At 34.8% G+C, this 19,918-nt stretch overlaps 1 pseudogene; it reads left to right on the top strand.

The window, feature by feature from the left end:
* The first annotated feature begins 9,671 nt into the window (after nt 1-9,671).
* LOC131834645 (small ribosomal subunit protein uS12-like) lies at nt 9,672-10,125 on the top strand (annotated as a pseudogene).
* Nucleotides 10,126-19,918: the final 9,793 nt, after the last annotated feature.

Below are 19,918 nucleotides of genomic sequence, written 5' to 3' on the forward strand. Positions count from 1 at the left end.
TTTGATGGTTTTCTCAAAAAGTAAGCATAAAATTACCATATGATCTGAGTATATATGTAAAGGAATAGAAAACGGGTACTCTAGCAAATGCATATACTCATGTATTTATTGCAGCACTATTCACAATAGTCAAAAGCCCAAATTCCGTCAGTCATTGGATGGATAAACAAAATGTGATATAGTCATAGAATGGAATATTATCCAGCCACAAAAGGAATAAGGCACTGATGCATGTTACAATGCAGATCAACTGAAACCAACATACTAAATAAAGACAAATGCAAAACTTCATATATTGTATGAATCCATTTACTTGAAATAGCCACAACAAATAAATCCATAGAGACAGAACGCAGACTGAGAGAGATGCCAGGATTTGAGGGGCGGTGAAAATGGTGAGTGACTGCTTAATGAGAATGGGTTTACTTCTGGAATGAGAAAAATGTCTTGTAACTGGATGGAAGTGGTGGCTACAAAACACTGTGAATCTACTAAATGTCACTGAATTTGTTCACTTTAAAGTGACTAATTTTATGTTATGTGAACTTCACCTAAATAAAATAAAAATATGGAACAAATTTTTAAAAGCAAGTTTAGAAGCAGAAAATGCTGCTGTAGGACCTCAAGCTTGGAAATATGCAGAATGCATCTTTATTTGACTTATTGAAAGGGATTCCAGGGCTAACAAGGCCCCCATATACTGATTTTTTTATCGGGTTAAGTCGCTGTTCTCTACCTTTCATTTAATTATTTTCTCAGAGTCATTACATAATGATATAGCAGAATGTGCGTTTTACTTAGTTGACAGAGATTTATGCGTGTGTGTGTACATGTGTGTATGCCAGGCGCGTGCATGCACGCACACATTCACGCAGGGAATAAAGGACTTAACTTTACCCATTCATGACATGAAGTTACGCCTGCTGATAGGGCTTGGAAATTTTCAGGTATTTCTTAAAATATATAATAGAAAAGCAAATAGGATGGCAGCATAATCTGGTTAAACCGCCCAGGGAGTTGGAATCTTAAAGGAATGACATCAATCTTGTGTTCACTGGAGACTAAGTAACTTGAGACTTTCAGGAGCAGCATTATGTAAATGAAAAATAACTAAAATAAAGGCTATTGGTACTTTCAAATTTAATCCTAATTTGCTCAAAATTTAGAATACACAAATAATTTGGGCCCATAGTATTTATTAAATATTAGTTCCTTAGAAACCTAACTAATCAAAAGTTACTTATTCAGCAGATCAACAATGAAGAATTTTTTTTTCTTTTTTTTTAATTTTTAATTTCTTTTCAGCATAACAGTATAACAATGAAGAATTTTTCAAATAGACTTCGCCACAATTAGACATTCTATAATTTTTGGTTGGACCTGAACCTGCTTTCCTATTTAATTAACAGAGTCTCAAATTCTTTTGCCCTGAGTACTAATTAAGTAATCCAATTCGCCACAACATGTTGAATCCTTGATGCACTCACTCACTGTCTACACATACACACATGCACGCACACACATACTTTACCCTTCTCACTTGCTAATTGTGAGTTTCTCCAGGCAGCTTTCTGTTGGCCTCAAATGTCCACTTTCTGGCAAGTTAAACCTAACTCTAACTCTGAAGGCAGAGGTCAGGGACTGGAATGTAATCCTGACACTTCTAAGAAGTGAGCAGAGCCCTAAGGAAATACCAGAGACACTAATGAGCCTGTGTGAGCAAGAAGGCTCATCATTCTAGAGTAACTAGATTTGACTCTTCATCGTTCCTGATTGTTGGAATTCCCTTAGGGATGGGTAGAGGAGATAAGACACATATATTCATTTGCCCTCAAGAGAAGAACACCAATGCCAGTCATTCATATATAATTCTTACCATATGCCAGGCTTCTATCAATTTTTATATTATTTATCTACTGTGCAACAAATCGAGAATTTAGCAGCTTATAAGAATAAATATTGATTATAATTACACAGTTTCTGATGTTCAGGAATCTGGGGTTAATTTAGCTGGGTAGTTCTGGCGTAAGATCTCTCATGAGGTTGCAGTCAAAAATTTTGCTTAATGCTGTAGTCATATAAAGGCTTGGCTAAGATATATAGGACTCATCCAACATAGCTGCTGGCCAAATGTCTCCGATTACCACAGTTTCAGTGGCTTATACAACAAAAAGTTGTTTTCTTACAGTTTTATAGGTCAGAAGTTTCACATGGGTCTCATTGGGCTAAAATCTATGTGTGTGGTCAAGGTTGTCTTTGTCCTGCTTTGTGGAAGGTTTGTCTTTTCCAGCTTCTTCAGGCTCCTTGAATTCCTTAGCTCATGGACCCAGATCCCTTTCTTCAAAGACTGCAATAGCAGATTGTATCCTCCTCACATTGCATCACACTGACCTACTCTTCAGGTTCCCTCTCTCCTTTCAAGGTCCCTTTTCATTTCATTGAGCCCACTTCTATAATCCAGAATCATCTCCCTAGTTTAAGGTCAGCTGATTAGCAATCTTAGCTCCACCTGCAGTTGTGGTAGGCTGAATCATGCCTCCTCCCAAATGTCCATCCACATCCTCATTCCCAGGACTTGTGAGTCTGTTACCTTACATAGCAAAGGAGACTTTACAGATGGAAGAGCTCAGAAAGGGAAGCTCGTTCTGATTTACCCAGGTGGGGACCCAGTGTCATCACAGGGGTCCTTATAAAATGGAGGTAAGGGTTTGAGGGTCTGAGAGAAAAAGAGAGAGGGAGAGATAGAGACAGAGAGATAGACATAGAGAAGGAGAAGGAGAAGAGGGAAAGAAACCAACAGAAAGGGAGATAAAGGAAGCAAGAAAAAGAGAGTGAGAGAATGAGTGAGAGAGAAAGAAATTTGTAACTGTTATTCTGAAGATGGAGGAAGGAACCGTGAGCCAAGAAAGATTGGAAATGATTTTGCCTTAGAGCCTTCAAAGAAATGCAGCCCTGTGGGCTCATTTTACACCTCTGACCTCCAGAACTATAAAATAATAAAACTGTATTGTTTTGAGCTACTAAGTTTGTGGTATTTTGTTACAACAGCCATAGAAAACTAATACAATACAATCCTAACATATTCACAGGATTGTGAAATTAGGATGTCGACATTTATGGAGGCCATTATTCTGCCTACTATAGCATCTATATTTTTAGGCACATGAATTACTAAGTATGCATTCTCGTAATTATATTAGTGAATGAAGAATTGTCTTCTATTTAAGTGAAAATAACTTTCATGTACGAAGATGTCCCTTACTTCAAAATGTATGGGTGGCAGGGTACTAGTTTTCAAAGGCTTTTTCCTTTCTTAAAATTCTCTGATAAATCCCCCATAAAAAGAAAAATTATTTCTATAAAGCAGCCAAATGGAAATGTGACTGAGTTCAAAATATATAATACTCTCCCATGAATACTAATACATCCTTTCATTAAAAATAAAATACAGCTCAGCTAAAAGTATTGGCAGTGCACTGTTTCACCAATGTTTATGAAGTGTTCTTTGGCATAAGTTAAAAAAAATGTTCTACAGTCTCAAAGATGGCTTGTAGAAAGTAAAATGAGAGGAAATTTTAATTTCCTACAAGGCAAACCAAAAGAACAGTAAAACCAGATCAATGATGAAAAAAAATAGAGAAAAATCCAAATGGTACACCAACATCATATGACAGAAAAATCTTTAAATAAAACTAATCAAAGTACAGACTAGAATAGCTAAGAGCTCTGAGAATAACCTAATGTTATTCAAGATAAACATTGATTTCAATTAGTTTTCTATATTCATTACTGAAGGTAAAAGTGTCATTCAGGGAAAGGCAAAATAAGACATTACTATTGACAATTAAACACAAAGCAAGTTTAAGAGACATGTTTAGGATTGACAAACTTTCATAAGGTATTCAGGGACACTCAATCCAATTGGATTGATTTTGAGGGAAAATATGTGATTTTATATTCAGTAGAACACTTTCATACACATTACCATACAGGCAAAAGGCCTTTTAATGTATTTTTATTTCCTTACAAACAATTACAGCAGGAGATGGGGCACTTTGTAAGGTATTCAGGAGTTTAATCCTCGTATTTTTGTGTCTGGACTTGCAGAGAGAGATTTGCAAGTCTTTAATCCATAAACGTGACTCCAAAACTATTCAGATTCTTTTCTTAGGAGGCAATGTCTAAACATGCAGGAAAACTTTGGGATTCAATCCATTTCATCTTCGCCTGGAGAGCTGAATCTGGAAAATCAGCATTATTTCAAAGCAGAACACTTTAAAAGCAATTCTGATTGTTTTCATATTTAAGATAAATGTGAACTCAATGGATATTTGTTGAATTAAATGTACTTTTTTGGGAACTGTAATTGAGACAAGAAAAAGGGAAGAAATGACTAATAAGAAGATTAAAACCAAACCACCAATCATTCCATAAAGGTATTAGCATCTCCGGGTTTTCAAAAGAATTTATATTTCTTATCTTCTTTCCTTAATCTTTCCCTTGTTTCATTCCTTTTCCTTTTTTTCCCCCTCATGCTTATTGAGTATCACTATGTCTAGGCATTGCACACTGAGAAAAAAGAAATACGGTCCTCACCTTCATAGGCCTTTTAGAGTGGTGGATAAAGTAAGCAGGTAGAAATCAAACAAGAAAAAAAAAAATCAGATAAATGTCATTGGCAATTAGTGTTATGATAATAATGGAGTCCTCCGAGGGAAAAAAAAAAATTGGTTGATGGAAGGAGGCAATTTTGATTGGATTATCAGGGAAGATGTATCCAAAGAAATGATATTAAAGTAAAACCTGGGGCCACCTGGGTGGCTCAGTGGGTTAAAGACTCTGCCTTCAGCTCAGGTCATGGTCCCAGGGTCCTGGGATCAAGCCCGGGCGTCGGGCTCTCTGCTCAGCAGGAAGCCTACTTTCATCTTTCTCACTGTCTGCCTCTCTGCCTACTTGTGATCTCTGTCGAATAAATAAATAAAATCTTAAAAAAAAAAAAAAAGTAAAACCTGAAAGATAAGGAGTTATCCTAAAACCTCAATGATAAGGAGTTATCCAGGGGAGGAATGGAGTTAGAACCCTTTAGGCAGAGGACATAGTTCAGGCTAAGACCATGCAGTGGTGAAAGTTTAGTATATACTTACATATATGAAGGCATACTAGGAGTTTGCTGCAATGTTACATGGAAAGGCAGACAAGAACCAGATAAAAACAGAATCCTAAATTTTAGCTGGTCATTTTGACTTAAAGATATTTTACAGAATCTCTTATAACTAGTAGGCCATGGAATTCATTTCTGGCCAAAGTTATGCAAACTGATGTGTTGTGTGCACTTTTTTCTCCTTTCTTTAAAGAGAGGAAATACATGCTTCTGCCCTCTTTCCTCCATACTACTGGTTGTGATGGCTGGAGCTCTTGCAGTCATCATGGACCATGAGTTTGAGAATCACACCAAATGGTGAAGAGGAAGGACTCTGGTTCTCCAACAGCTTCATAGAATGAACATGCCAACTCTGGATTACTTAACTCTATGTTTCTTTTATTTTCAAGAAGGAAACAACAAACTTTTAAAAGCAATGGTTACTTTAAGGGTTTCTATTATTGCAGCCAATACCTAATGCAGGATGCTGATGTAACAGATCAAATGAGAGGCAGCATAGAGAGACAGTGGCTATGGAGAGAAAAAGACACATTCAAGCTCTATTTTAAAAGGAGAAACCAAAGGACTTAACAATAGATTGGACATGGCAGGGTGAGGGAAATAGAAATGTCAAAAATTAATCCAAGATAAGTGGCTTGAACAACAGTTTGATAGAAGGTGTCATCATTACTGAATTGGGGATAAACTGAAGAGGCAATATTTGAGGAAAAATAAAGACTTCACTTTGGATGCATCTCAGAAATACTAAATCCCTCTATCATATTTGTTTAAAATCTGTGCTAAATCTATCAAGCAATGGATATATACTTTCAGAAATGACTGTAATTGTTAAATTCATTTAAAAATTCATAGTTAATTAGAATGTCATCAGAAGATCTATAACCCTATAGTGGGTTTAGGAATTCTCACTGAACCTGAGTTGTTTCTTTTTTTTTTTTTTTTTCTCTTCCCCTTTATGCTACTCATAAGTAGATGAAGTTGCTGTGCAAACATGCCATTTTCTTGTGGTTGTTATGTATTCTAGAGGGAAAAAGCACCCAAACAGGACCTCTATTTAAAGCATCAGCTTCTCTCTTTTTTCTCTAAGGAGAATACTAATGTTTTTGAAGACTAGTGATTTACAATGTTATCTAATTCAAACTTCAGTTGTAGGGCTTGTCATCATCATTTTCCAGATGGGTAACTTAGAGAAGTTAAAAAAATGTCACCAGGGTTACAAGCTAGAATAAAGCAGAACAAGAATTTGAAGCTAATCTACCACATCCCGAGGTCTGTGTTCTTACTGTTAAATATTGCTTCTTTCTTGTATGTTCATCCTATAAATAAAGCCAAACAAATTCAAAGATATTGTCTTAATGCTAATTAATTATAATGAAGAGAATTACTTTTGCAAATATATTCACATATTTGTCCACACATAGTTATGTATATAGACTCTGAAAGTCTTCCAATACAGAACAATATATAAAGAGTTCAACGAGAGTAGAACTTTTCATGAGAAACCCTATATCTCTTGGTCGCCTCTGGCATTGATTAAATTGAAGTTAAAAAAATTGTAATTTAGTTCCATCTTCAGACAGTCCATTATCAAAGCATAATGCCTTTTAAATGAGTTGAAAGAAAAGCCCATAGGCAGTAAAAAGTAGTAAAATCAAGAATGATAGTCTAGTGCGTGATATTTAAATGAGAAGTAAGAGGAGTAAATAAAAGGGCACTGCCAATTCTAGCCAGGAGAAATTACAGTGTATCCACTAAGGAAAAGACTGGAATATATTTTTATAGAAAAAATAATAACTTAGCGATATGAATAGTTCTTTCCCCTATATTCCTTCTTTTTATACTACCCTGCTTTTCTTTAGTATAACAATTATTCAGTGTCCTGGAGTTCAGTGATTTTACTATCTACATAGTATAAACCATCATGCAAATTGCTTGTACTAAATACTAGAATCAAATGTAAGGAGGTTATATAAAAACAAACTGTATCATGCATACAGTCATCATGAACTCATTATATGAAAGGATACACATTAAGTGATAATAGATACAAAAGAGAAATTAGTGATTTCTTACCTCAAGGAGTTCACCTCCTTGTGAAAACAATATACATACACAAGTGTGTAAATGTGTGTGTGTGTGTGTGTGTGTGTCTGCATATAACCATATTTAAGTAAAGGCTCTCATTATGTGTATGCTAAATTTCTAAGTCAATAAGACAAGCTTGACTGCTCATGAACTTATATTACTGCTAATGGTTTGTGAGAGTAATAAACATAATTTAATATACAGATACACAAATAAATATATCTTTGTAAGTGATCTTCAGTTTTCACTCACTTGACGTATTTGAACCTTGGATATTGACTACCCAATCAGTTCTAGCTTTAAATGAAGACTTTCCAGCTGATTGCTGAACAATTTTCTAATTGTCCCAATACGTTAGGGACACTTGGGTGGCTCAGTTGGTTAAGCAGCTTCCTTCGGCTCAGGTCATGATCCCAGCGTACTGGGATCGAATCCTGCGTTGGGCTCCTTGCTCAGCAGGGAGCCTGCTTCTCCCTCTGCCTGTGCCTGCCTCTCTGTCTGCCTGTGCTCGCTCTCTCTGACAAATAAATAAATAAAATCCTGGGAAAAAAAAAAAAAAAAGAACAACACTTTACTCCTCCTCCTCATTCAGTACTTTTCCTTCTCAGTGATGTTTCCTAACTTACTTTGGGCTCCCATCAGGCCACCCTGCTCCTAGTCTATCCTCTCTGTTAAATCAGGAAACTATATACACTTTCAGTGACAGAAAGGCACTTTTCATCTGCAGTCCTCTGTGCTGTGTCCAAATCACTTTATGAGTTCCTGTCTTGGCTCCCTCTGGTGTTAAATAAGGCAGGTCAATGGCTTCCCACCTTGGGGTTGCCACATTTCCAGAAGTTAGCATCCCCAGCCCTCTCCCAAGTTTAACCTCTGATTCATCCAGTCTTGCCCCCAAACTTTCAGGTAGAGATTTTCTTTTGGTATATTTGAAGTTACATTACTGTTTGATGAAATTTTACATTAAAAAATATAGTCCTCATTATATCTTTTTCTTAATATAGATTTTTCTCTAACTTTCCCACTTTTTCTACTAATGTATCTTATTAATACCCCCCCCCCCCCAACAGTAAGCGTTTGTTTCTCAGTTCTAGAGGCTGGAAGTCAAAGATGAAGGTGCCGACAGATCTCATACCTGATGAATCAGGTATTTTTTCTTAAAAAAGTATACCTTACAGGCACTCATTACGATCAAAACAGAAATTATAATACTTTTTCAAGTAAATAGAGCCACTGCTATTTTTAGTGTATTTTAATGTTTTGGGAAAAGAAAGAAATTTTAAAAGACTTCTGTAAAAATGAAATTAGTGTACATGAGCATTTCTTTTAAGTATGATGGCAATTTAAGGTCAACAGATGTTTTAAACATTTTTTGTAATTGTCTAACATTTGAGTATATTTTCCTTCTAGTGCCAAGAAATGTCTAATTGTAAATATAGAAATAAAAATTCAAAAAACTCATTTCAAAAACTCAATAAAAATCAACTTTTAATTTAAAACTAAATTTGTTTCACATATACAGTTTTAAAGTTAAAATTTTAATACAGTAGACTGATAGTAATATTTCTTTATGTGTTAATAAAGAACACGAAAAGCAGATATTCTGGAAGGCTTCTGTGTATAAACTAATTATTTTTACTCCATGAAGGCAAATGAAAGCTTTCTTAAAGCAGAACATGCTAGTCTCACTCTGGATATCCATTTAAATAAGCAAATGTCAAATTACAAGTTAGATAAAAATTATTTTTTAAAAGAAAAGTTTCTATATTATTGACAAACAAATTCTACTTTTTTTAGTTAAAAGAATATAGGTTTAGAATAATTCTATGGGAAAATATATTTTACCAAATGTGGCATAAGAAAATTTTACAGTCTGAATAGATTATGGTCAGGTAAGACAACGAAAATTACCTCTTGAAATCTCCAATCTAAGAGTGTCATATAGTCGAATTCAATTCAAATTTACTGGTGCAGACTTAGTCTTAGTCTATACTATATGTTTCAGAGTAAGAAAGTAGTTATTGCCATCATTTAAAGAAGCTAATATAAGTGAACCAAAACTTTGTTTTTTTAACATTCCAATTCCAATTATAGATAAAAATGTAAAAATCACAAGTTAAATATAAGCAAATATGCTCACCAGTATATTAAAATAGTTTTTAGTCATAGGTGAGATTAGTTCTCAGGAATGCAAGGTAATTTAATAAATTTATGAATATAAATCTATGTTTAAGGGAAGATTTGAAGACTAACTCAGCCACTTACTGGACATTTAATTCTGTCAAGTTGCTGAACTTGACATGACTCCCTTTCTTTATTCATAATATAGGGCTAGTGTTACGTATCTCAAACAAGTGCTGTGAAGATTTAGGTTGATTAATGCTGTAAAACACTTAAGATAGTGTCTGGAAAATTGCAAGAGTTCACTCTTTTGCTCAGGCCCGTGGGGCCGGCAGGATGGGCAAGTGTCGCAGTCTCCTTACTGACAGGAAGCTCCACAGCCACCGACGAGATCAGAAGTGGCATGATAAACCGTACAAGAAAGTCCTTGTGGGCACAGCCCTGAAGGCCAGCCCTTTTGGAGGCACGTCCCAGGCAAAAGGAATTGTGCTGGAAAAAGTAGGGGTTGAAGCCAAGCAGCCAAATTCTGCCATCAGGAAGTGTGTCAGGGTCCAGCTGATCAAGAATGGCAAAAAAATCACAGCCTTTGTACCCAAGGATGGTTGTTTGATTTTTATGAGGAAAATGATGAGGTTCTGGTTGCTGGATTTGGTCACAAAGGTTATGCTGTCAGTGACATTCCTGGAGTTTGCTTTAAGATTATCAAAAGTAGCCAATGTCTCTCAAAGGCAAGAAGGAAAGACGAAGATCATAAATTTTGATAGCAAAAAAGTGATAATAATAAATTTTCATAAGCCTGAGTTAAAAAAAAAAAAGAAAGAAAATTGTAAGAGTTCAATATTTGCTAGCTGGTAGTAGTAGGAGGAGGAGGAGGAGTAATATTAGTAGTAATTGTTAATATATTTATCAGAAAAACTATTAATAATTCAACACAATATATCATTTTCTAATAAACATAAGGATAAGCTGAAAAGACATCCCATAAAATTCAATACCTATTACTGAAAACTTAAAAAACAATAGGAAGATGATTAATTAACATAAGCTGAGAGAATATAGAGCTTAAACTAATGATTTGTAAAATATAATTAGTATAATATTATACTCATTCTTATTGATTCCAATACTCTCAATCATCTACCTCCTCTGCTCATAGGGCACTACATTTTAAAAACTATGTATAGATAGAAGAATAGAGGATTTTGAGGGAGAATTGAGAAATCAGGCACATCATTTCTAACCACATTCTTTTGACCCACAGAACTCAGTCACCTGGTCCCCCCTAAAAATAGGCAGAATGATAAATGCAATGTAACAGAGAGAAAAATAAGATAATATTGGTGAGCCCATATGAGTGTCTCCACCACACATCTACTAATGCAAATGTTGAGATGTTTTCAATATCTTAATAATATAAACAGGGCAAGTTATGTCATTTTTCTTGTATATGAACATATCTCTAAGATATTTTTTACAAGCATAATATAGATATTTAATATATTGAAGGGTATTTCCTAATTAGCCTCCAATCCTTTTTTTTCCTAAGTAAAGATTTTTGTAAGAGAAGTTTTAGGTTCATAGCAAAATTAAGATGACAGTATAGAGATTTCCCATATGCCCCCTGATCCCACACATACATGGCCTGTCCCATTAGCATCAACCCACCAGAGCGGTACATTAATTACAATGGATGAGCATACATTAACACACCATTATCACCCAAAGCACGTAGTTTACATTATGGGTTCAGTCTTCGTGTTGCATATTCCATGGGTTTGGGCAAATGTTTAAGGGCATGTACCCATCATTGTGCTATCATATAGTGTGTTCACTGCCCTAAAAATCCTCTGTACTCTACTTATTCATCTCCTCCACCCACCTCTTAGCAACCACTGATCTTTTTACTGTCTCCACAGTTTTGCCTTTTCCAGAATGCCATATAGTTGGAATAATATTATTATGAAGCCTTTCCAGATTGGCTTCTTTCACTTAATAATATGCATTTAAGTTTCCTTCATGTCTTTTCATAGCTTGATAGCTCACTTCTTTTTAGTGATGAATAATATTTCATCATGTAGATGTACCAAGTTTACTTATCCATTCACCTACTGAAAGCATCTTGGTTGCTTGTAAGTTTCAGCAATTATGAACAAAGCTGTTAGAAACATCTGTGTGCAGGTTTTTGTACTGATGTGTTTTCAGCCCCTGTGGGTAAATACCAAGGAACATGATTGCTGGATCGTATGTAAGAGTGTGTTTAGTTTTCTCCGAAACCACTAAACCATCTTCCAAAGTAGCTGTACCATTTTAAATTCCTACCAGCAATGAGTGAGGATTCCTGTTACTCCACATTCTCACCAGCATTTGGTGTTGTCAGTGTTCTAGATTTGTGTCCTTATTTTGTTCTGGTAAGTGCCTCTATTCCTTTTTTACTGATTTATGCTCCCATCAGTAATGTTATCAAGTCCCCATTTCTTCATATTTTCATAAAGATAGTGTGCTGTCAGACTTTTGGAGTTTTTGTTAATTTGATCATAGATGAAACACATTAGCAGTGTTGTTTAAATTTGCATTTATTTTATTATGAAAGAGATTGAGCATTTCATATCTTATGAAACATTTTTATTTCCTTCTTTATGAACTCTGCTCAGTCATTGGTGATGATAAGATACTCAACATCACTAATCATCAGGACAACGTAAATGAAAACCACAATGAGCTATCACTTCATACTTATTAGAATGGCTATTATCACACAAACAAGAAATAACAAGCATGGGTGAGGATGTGGAGAAAAGAGAACCCTCATGCAGTGATGATGGAAATGTAAATTTGTACTGCTACAATGGAAAACAATATGATCTTCCCTTCAAAATTAAAAGTGGAACTACCATATGATCCAGCAATCCTACTTCTAGGTATTTTTCCAAAGGCAATAACATCTCTACATTGAAGAGATATCGGATTCCCATACCAACTACATTACATTAGCCATCTTGGATGCTAGACACTGTTCTCTTTAATGCTTCCAGATAGTTCTTTCTTCAAGTCCTGGGTATCTTCACACCCATGAGCTAGTCATTTTGTTTTTATTAAACACTTGAGAGAGACCCTCTGTAGGGAACTCGCTGGAGTTCTTTTTCTATACAGCTGTCTCCTCTTTGGTACTCTGTCCTGTGAACACAAGTTGCCTTAATCTCTCGGCACTGTCACCTCTACCTCCAGCTGAGTACTCTCCCTGTACCTTAGCTTGGAATCTCTCTCTCAGCAGTCAAAGCGATGGAGTAAGCATAGAGCTCTCCTTTTTTGTTTTCAGTTTCTTGGAGATCATTGTCCATCATTACCTGATGTCTACCATTTTTTATTTTTTCAAGTGAACAAATCAAGTCCCTGTTTCTCTATCTCGGTGCAATGCAAAATTCTACAATTACAATTTTAATATAGAAGCCAGATCATACTCGTTTCAGTCTGGATCCCAAACAGAAGTGCATGGCAAAAAAAATTAGTAAAATTTAAAGAATGCTTATATTCAGAGGGGTTATTCATGGAGATTTGGTTGCACACTGAGAAGCCACAATAAACAGTATAACCATCCTAGGCTAATAGCAGCAGAGCTGTTACTAACCCTGGTCCCTTTGGGCCTAGGACATAAGGTATTTACTAGACCTCAGAAGGAGATCAAGTTAAGACGCCTTCCTTGAAAAAATGCGTGACCTGGGTGACTTAGTCATTAAGTGCCTGCCTTCAGCTAAGGTCATGATCCCAGAATCCTGGGATCGAGTCCCTTGCTTGGTGGAAAGCTTGCTTCTCCCTCTCCCACTCCACCTGTTTGTGTTCCCTCTCTCGCTATCTCTCTCTGTCAAGTGAATAAATAGAATCTTTAGAAAAAATAAAATGTGAGACCTAAGGTAAAACTGAAAGGAGGAGCCAGAGAAATATGCTAACATCACTCTCTTCTATTGTCCTTTCTTTTTCCCATGAACTTAATCTAAATTAGAAGTCAAAGGCAAGAAAGAGTATAGAATAGCTTGCATAGGTCAGCTTCTCAAAGCAGAGCAAGGTGTATTTGCAAAGGAAATGGAAAATACCTAGCACAAGATAATTTTTGGCATGCTTTTATGCATGCAGTTGTGTAAACCCTGGTAAATCATGTTTGATTCTTTCATGTCCCCCATGGCCCCATTCCAACTGGCCACAGATTCTGTAGATTCTACTTTTCAATCAGTTACATATTTATTGCTTCCTCTCCAACTTACTACTGTCACTACTGTTTTAATGAATGTTATCACTATGTTCCAGTGCACTTTGCCATAACCTCTTAAATACTTTCTTGGCCTTCCAGTTTTAATCCCCCTCTTTAGTCCATCTATTCTTTAGAAATAATGGGATTGATTTTTCTTTCTTTTTATTTCAGGCCTAATCACATCATTTCACAACTTTATATTTTCCCATGATTCAAACATTTCAGTGGGGATTTCAAGATGACCCATTTTCTGGATTCTACCATTGTCACCATCTGAAGCAAGAGGAAGACATAATAAAATACAAAATGTAAAGCTGGCTGTTTTTCATAAATTTCTCTTGAAAACTCCTATTCTCCTAATCCTTCAAATGTCATCAATCTCTCATTATAGTTATTACTAGGTTACCTTTTCCCCACAGTGCTGAACTAGCTTCTTATCTCAACCAACTGATGCCTCTTTAGCACTCATTAAACTAAGAATTACTTCTATTAATCTTTATATTATTTCTCTTAATAAAACACTGATTTTTATGTAAGACATACCTTGTATCAACTTCAGATGCGAATTAGTTTCTCATGCTTAAAGTATTCAGGATCAATATTTAATTCACTTTATTGCTTAGTGAACTATCAATTAATTCAGTTTCTAATCCAATTTTTATTTTATGTGCTCAAGGAAACAGTTTATATAGTATCTTAACATTTTAAAATCTTGGTTGCAGAGAATATATTTGAACCATTTTTTAAATCTCAAATAAATACACAGAAATATTGTTCAAATGACACTTCATTTATCTAAATCAGTCTACAACCATAGAAGTTGTTTGCCGTGTTTAGAAAGGAACATATAACTTGGTGAACAATAATGAAAAAATTTGATGTGCACTTACAAGGCCTAGCTCCTAGCTCTGAGCTTTTCATTATAGTTCCTTCTTCACTAAAATTTAATTCTTTACAACATTACTTATCTTAATATTACATTCTCTCAAAAGTTTAATCATTTCTGAACTGTCTGAATCTTCATCTGATTCTACCACTTACTATCTGTGGCCTTTGACATGTTTCTCTTGGGATCTGTTTCCTCATCTGTGAAATGTGAATAATAACTTCTACTTTAGGGCAATTTTGTGAGGAATAACTGAATTATTGCATCAAAATGCTTAGAACAATGTTTGGAATATAGGAACAATCTACAAGTGTTATTATTATTATGAAATCAGGTATAAATGCTTACTCTGTCTCCTCCTTCATAAGGCCAACAGTAAACATGATTTGCACTACTGCTCCCCATCAATTTACATCTCATTGAAGACTTCACTCTCTCAATTATCTTATTTTTCCAGCACCTTCAATTTCTCCCTTGTTACTTGTTCTTTCTTACCAGCATTTAGATATCTTCAAATATTTGTTTGACTGTAAACATGCCACTCAAACATGTTCCATGAGGATAAGTTCTTGTGTTCATTTTCTTTTTTATCACATCTCAGTGTCTAATATATAGTAGGTACTCAATAAATAATAATTAAATTAAGGAATGGAAAAATCATAAATTAATCATTTGAGCACTGAATGCTTTAGCTATCGACCTATTTCCTGCCAATGCTTCACAGACCAACATCTACATCTATTTTCATTTCCTACTCATTTCTCATTCCTCAGCAAACTGTTCTCTACTTCCTACATTTCACTTAAATGGTTGTTACCAAATAAGTTAAAATATATGTTGCATCAGGGGCGCCTGGCTGGCTCAGTCAGTAGAACATGTGACTCTTGATCTCAAGGTAGTAGGGAGTTTGAGTCCCATATTGGGCATGTAGAGATTATTTAAAAAAAAAAAAAAAATATATATATATATATATATATATATATATATATATATATATATATTTGTATTTAACTTATTCCCTGGAAACAATACAAACCAATTCAAATTCAATATAAAGCAAGTTCATCCCTCTTAGGAAGTTAAGTTTTAAAAATGATAAAGCTTTCACTGTAACGCAGACATAGAAAATCTTTAAATAACGTATTACAGAAATTCAGAGAAAAAGGATCTGATACTTAGACAGACACTGTAAGTAGGATGAGGAATGATAATGTGAGACAACAGAACAATGGAAAAAGAAGAGATCAAGACAAGATTTTTGCATTTACTGGAAACAAATGTAGCTAATAGCATCAGTGAGTCTGGCAATAGGCAATAAATAGCATGCGTGCTCCATAACTAGTATGAGGTATGGGGTAAAATCCTTGGGGGGAATGGAGTAAATGAGCAAGAGACTTCAGAAAAAATGGGGTAACACTTCCATTTATAACTATGGTGGGTTAGATGGCATTGATACCCTCCATGCTAAAGTAATATTCAAGCTACATATTTTACAAATGTACAACAACAATTTCGGGGAGTTATCCAGTAACCAATGAAAGGTTCTGATCCTAAAAGCAAGGAAAAACACAAGTTTAACAGATTTCTTTGTAAGGATTTTTTGCACATTCCAGCTAAGGAAAACAGAACCCAATTAAACAGTAAGTTTCCCTGGAGGGAAAAAACAGAGATTGCGGTTCAGGGATACCAAGAAAGTTGGGGGCAGGAATCAGAGGTCCCAGAATGTTGACCCTAAAAATCTCTGGAAAATTTTTTCAGAGATTTTGCTTTTAGATGGCGTTTAATCTGTGAGTACATGGTTGGATCTCTGGAAAACTAGGAGAGAATAGCTACCAAGGATTAGAGAGCAGAGAAGAAATTCTTAGTGTACGCAATAGTGAAGAGATACAGACGGGATTTTGGGTCCTTCTGGAACAGAGACACCTTATGAACAACTTAGGCTTTCGGTAGAAATTGAAGAAAGGACATATCACACAAATAAGGACTATGCCATTAAAGTAGGGATTGTGCTCTGGGAGTATGGGCAAACCAGAACTCTCCTCTCTAACAAAGCTTTAGAGCAATCCTTGATCAAATTAGTATGATCCAATGGTAATGTAAGTAGACCCCAGAACAAAACTTAATACTATTTAGAGGATATTAAAATAACCCAAGAACTCTTCAAAGTATTTTCTAAAATATCCAGCATATAATAAAAATAACTAGGTATATAAGGAAGTAGGAAAACACTATTCAATTTTGGAGAGATAAAACAGACCCAAAGACAATCCAGATACTGGATTTAGTGAACAACATTTTCAAAGTAAATATGTGTGTTATAATTAGACAAAATAAAGGAACAATTAAAGAAAATATGGATCAAATATATGAGGGGGAAGTTTCATCAGAGTTGAATAATGAATAGAAAATAGAAATTCTAAAACTAAAAATACAATTTCAGAACTAAAAACATCATATGGTGGGATAAACTGTAGACTTTATAGAGCAGAAGACAAGATTAATGAACATGAAGATAGAGCAACAGAAAAACACCAAAAGAAAAAAAAATGAATTATAAGAAACATATGGGACATGGTCATAAAAGACACAAAACAAAATATAAAAGACACACAGGATATGATCATAGTATCTAGGATATATATAACTGGAATCCCAAAGGGGAAAAGTGAAAAGAAATAGGATGGAATAAGATGGAAGCCTTTTTTTTTTTTTTTTTTTTAGTGATAGAGTAAGAGCACAGGTAAAGGGTAGAGGGAGAGAGAGACTGTTAAGCAGGTTCTATGCCCAGTTCAGAGCCCCATGCAGGGCTTGATCTCCTGGCCATGAGATCATGACTTGAGCTGAAATAAAAAATAGGGTGCTTAACTGACTGAGCCACCCCAAGTGCTTTGGGATGAAAGCCATATCTGAAGAAATAATTGTAAAAATATTCAAATCTACAGGAAGAAAAGTATCAACTCCCAGATCCAAGTATTGCACAAATCAATATGAGGTTAAAAAACACACATTCACATACCCCCTTAGGCACATCATATTCGCATTGCTGAAAATGTGAACACATAGCTAGGTGAAAAATACTCATTACTCCAAATAAGCGACAAAAGAAATTATGGATGCCAAAAGTTATGAGATGACATCTTCAAAGTGGTAGGGGAAGAAAAAAAATAATTTGAATCCAGAATTTTATTATTTAGCATAAATAGCATAAATGAAGATAAATTTCAGACATTTTTAGATGAAAACAGATAAGAAGCAAACAAAAAGTATAAACATTGTATCACTAGCAGACCTAAAGATTGTGAAGATTGTAGAGAATTATAGGTACAATAGGAAGTCAATAAAAACATAATAGACAGCTTTTATTTTTTGTTTGTTTTTAAAAATTATTTTAACTTGAGTATAGCTGACATGCCACTATACAGCACTATTACAATATCATTGACTATATTTCCTATGCTGTACTTTTTTTTCCCATGATCTATTTATTCCATAACTAGAGGCAACAGATAGCTTTTAATTAAATAATTCTCATCATATGAACGTAAGAATAAGTGTCATAACTGGGTTCTATTTGTAGGCAAAATAATTTGGCAAAATTAGATGATAAATACTTTAAAAGAAATTCTAGGAGAATATGATTATCTACATAGACAGTTTCCTTAGTTATGACATAAAGTAATAGAAAATTGCTATTTAAATAATGAACTTTTTGGAGACTAAAAAGTCTTCAGAGCCCCATGAAGAATAACATGAAATAGAAGGTAGGCAAACGAGGCCAAAAGAAGTCTTGTGTTTATTTCCTCTTTTTATTAGGTTTCTGGATGTGTTTTCTATTAACAATAATAAAATATTTGAAAATAATTTTTCTGTATTTGGAAGAAATAGCAAAATATGGGACCTGATAAGTAAGTTTCTTAATATAACAAACTTTATAAATATGCTCTTACTCTTTTTCTTTTTTCCAATATCTTTAAAGACAGTAAGGTTTTATAAGGTAATCATTAAAACTATGTATGGATTTTGAAACACATATAAAACATTTGTATCAAAGGAATAACATAAAATGGTTGAGAAGAATTAGAATTATAGGAGTAAAGTTTCTATATCTTTTTACACCCAAGTATGAGTCTGAAAAACATCTGATAAGTTGAGATGTATATTGTGATCCCTAGAGCAACCACTAAGAAAAATAATTCAAAAATATAATGAAAAAGCCACAAAAGGAATTAAAATATTCCACTAAAAAAACACCCACTTAACACAAAAGAAGGCATAACAGGAGGCTCAGAGGAACTAAACTCATGAGACGCATAACATGTCACATGTTTTGTGACATGTTTTGTGTTATGTAAATGTAACACAAAACAGCAGATGTAAATCCAAACATATCCATAGTAACATTAAAAATGAATAGATTTAACATTCTGACCAAAGGCAGAGAGTATGAGATTATCAACTGCATGCTTTCTACAAGTAATATGCTTCATGTTCAAAGAAATTGTTTAAAATTAAAAGGATAGAAAAGGATATACCAGTAAATCAGACTTGGGAGATAGCCCTTAAAAACTGCAGGATTATTAGATATTTCTGGAGGAGTTTTGGAAAAGTGCTGGGGATCTGACCCCATGTGGATATGGAGAGAGCAAGGTGATGATGTCAGGTGGTCAAGGATAAATATCTAGAATGAAGTTTCCTTTTTTTTTTTTTTTTTTTGAAGATTTTATTTATTTGAAAGAGAGAGAGGATGAACAGGGGGGAGAGGCAGAGGGATAAGCAGACTCCCCGTGGAGAAGGGAGCTGGACATGGGGCTCATTTCCAGGACCCTGAGATCATGACCTGAGCTGAAGTCACACTATTAGCCAACTGAGCCACCCAGGCACCCCCGGAATAAGGATTCCAATAAGGACTACCAGTGTACATTGTGTAAGTGCATTGAGGCCAACCAGTGGTGGGGTTATGTAATGAATGGATTGTGGAACCTTGGTTATAAATTTAGAACTGTCAAAATTCTGGTACTTGGGTTGAGAAGGAAACAGAGCAAGCACATTTATAACATAAAGGCAAGTATTGGGCCCTGCAAAAACTAGGAGATAGTTTCTCCTATTTGTTCCTCAAGGCAGGGGGTCCTATATATCTTTGTCTCATGAGGGCTTAGTTCAGTGGTTATCATGTGGCACATACCAACAGATATGACTGAAGGACTGAAAAAAGTAATAAAAGTCAAAGAATGAGTCATAAGCAATAAGACAGATTTAGCTAATTTAGGCCCAAAGTCAGAGTAAGATTAATATAGGGCAGACTTAAGACTGATTTACTGAGCACTTCTTAATTTGTGTACTTAAAAAGAGAATGGTATAAAGCAGTGTTATACCTGATTAGAGCCATGATAAAGAACAGGACAAGGACTGAGAGCCTGGAAGTCCA

This window comes from Mustela lutreola, chromosome 6 (assembly GCF_030435805.1).
Source record: "Mustela lutreola isolate mMusLut2 chromosome 6, mMusLut2.pri, whole genome shotgun sequence".
NCBI lineage: Eukaryota > Metazoa > Chordata > Mammalia > Carnivora > Mustelidae > Mustela > Mustela lutreola.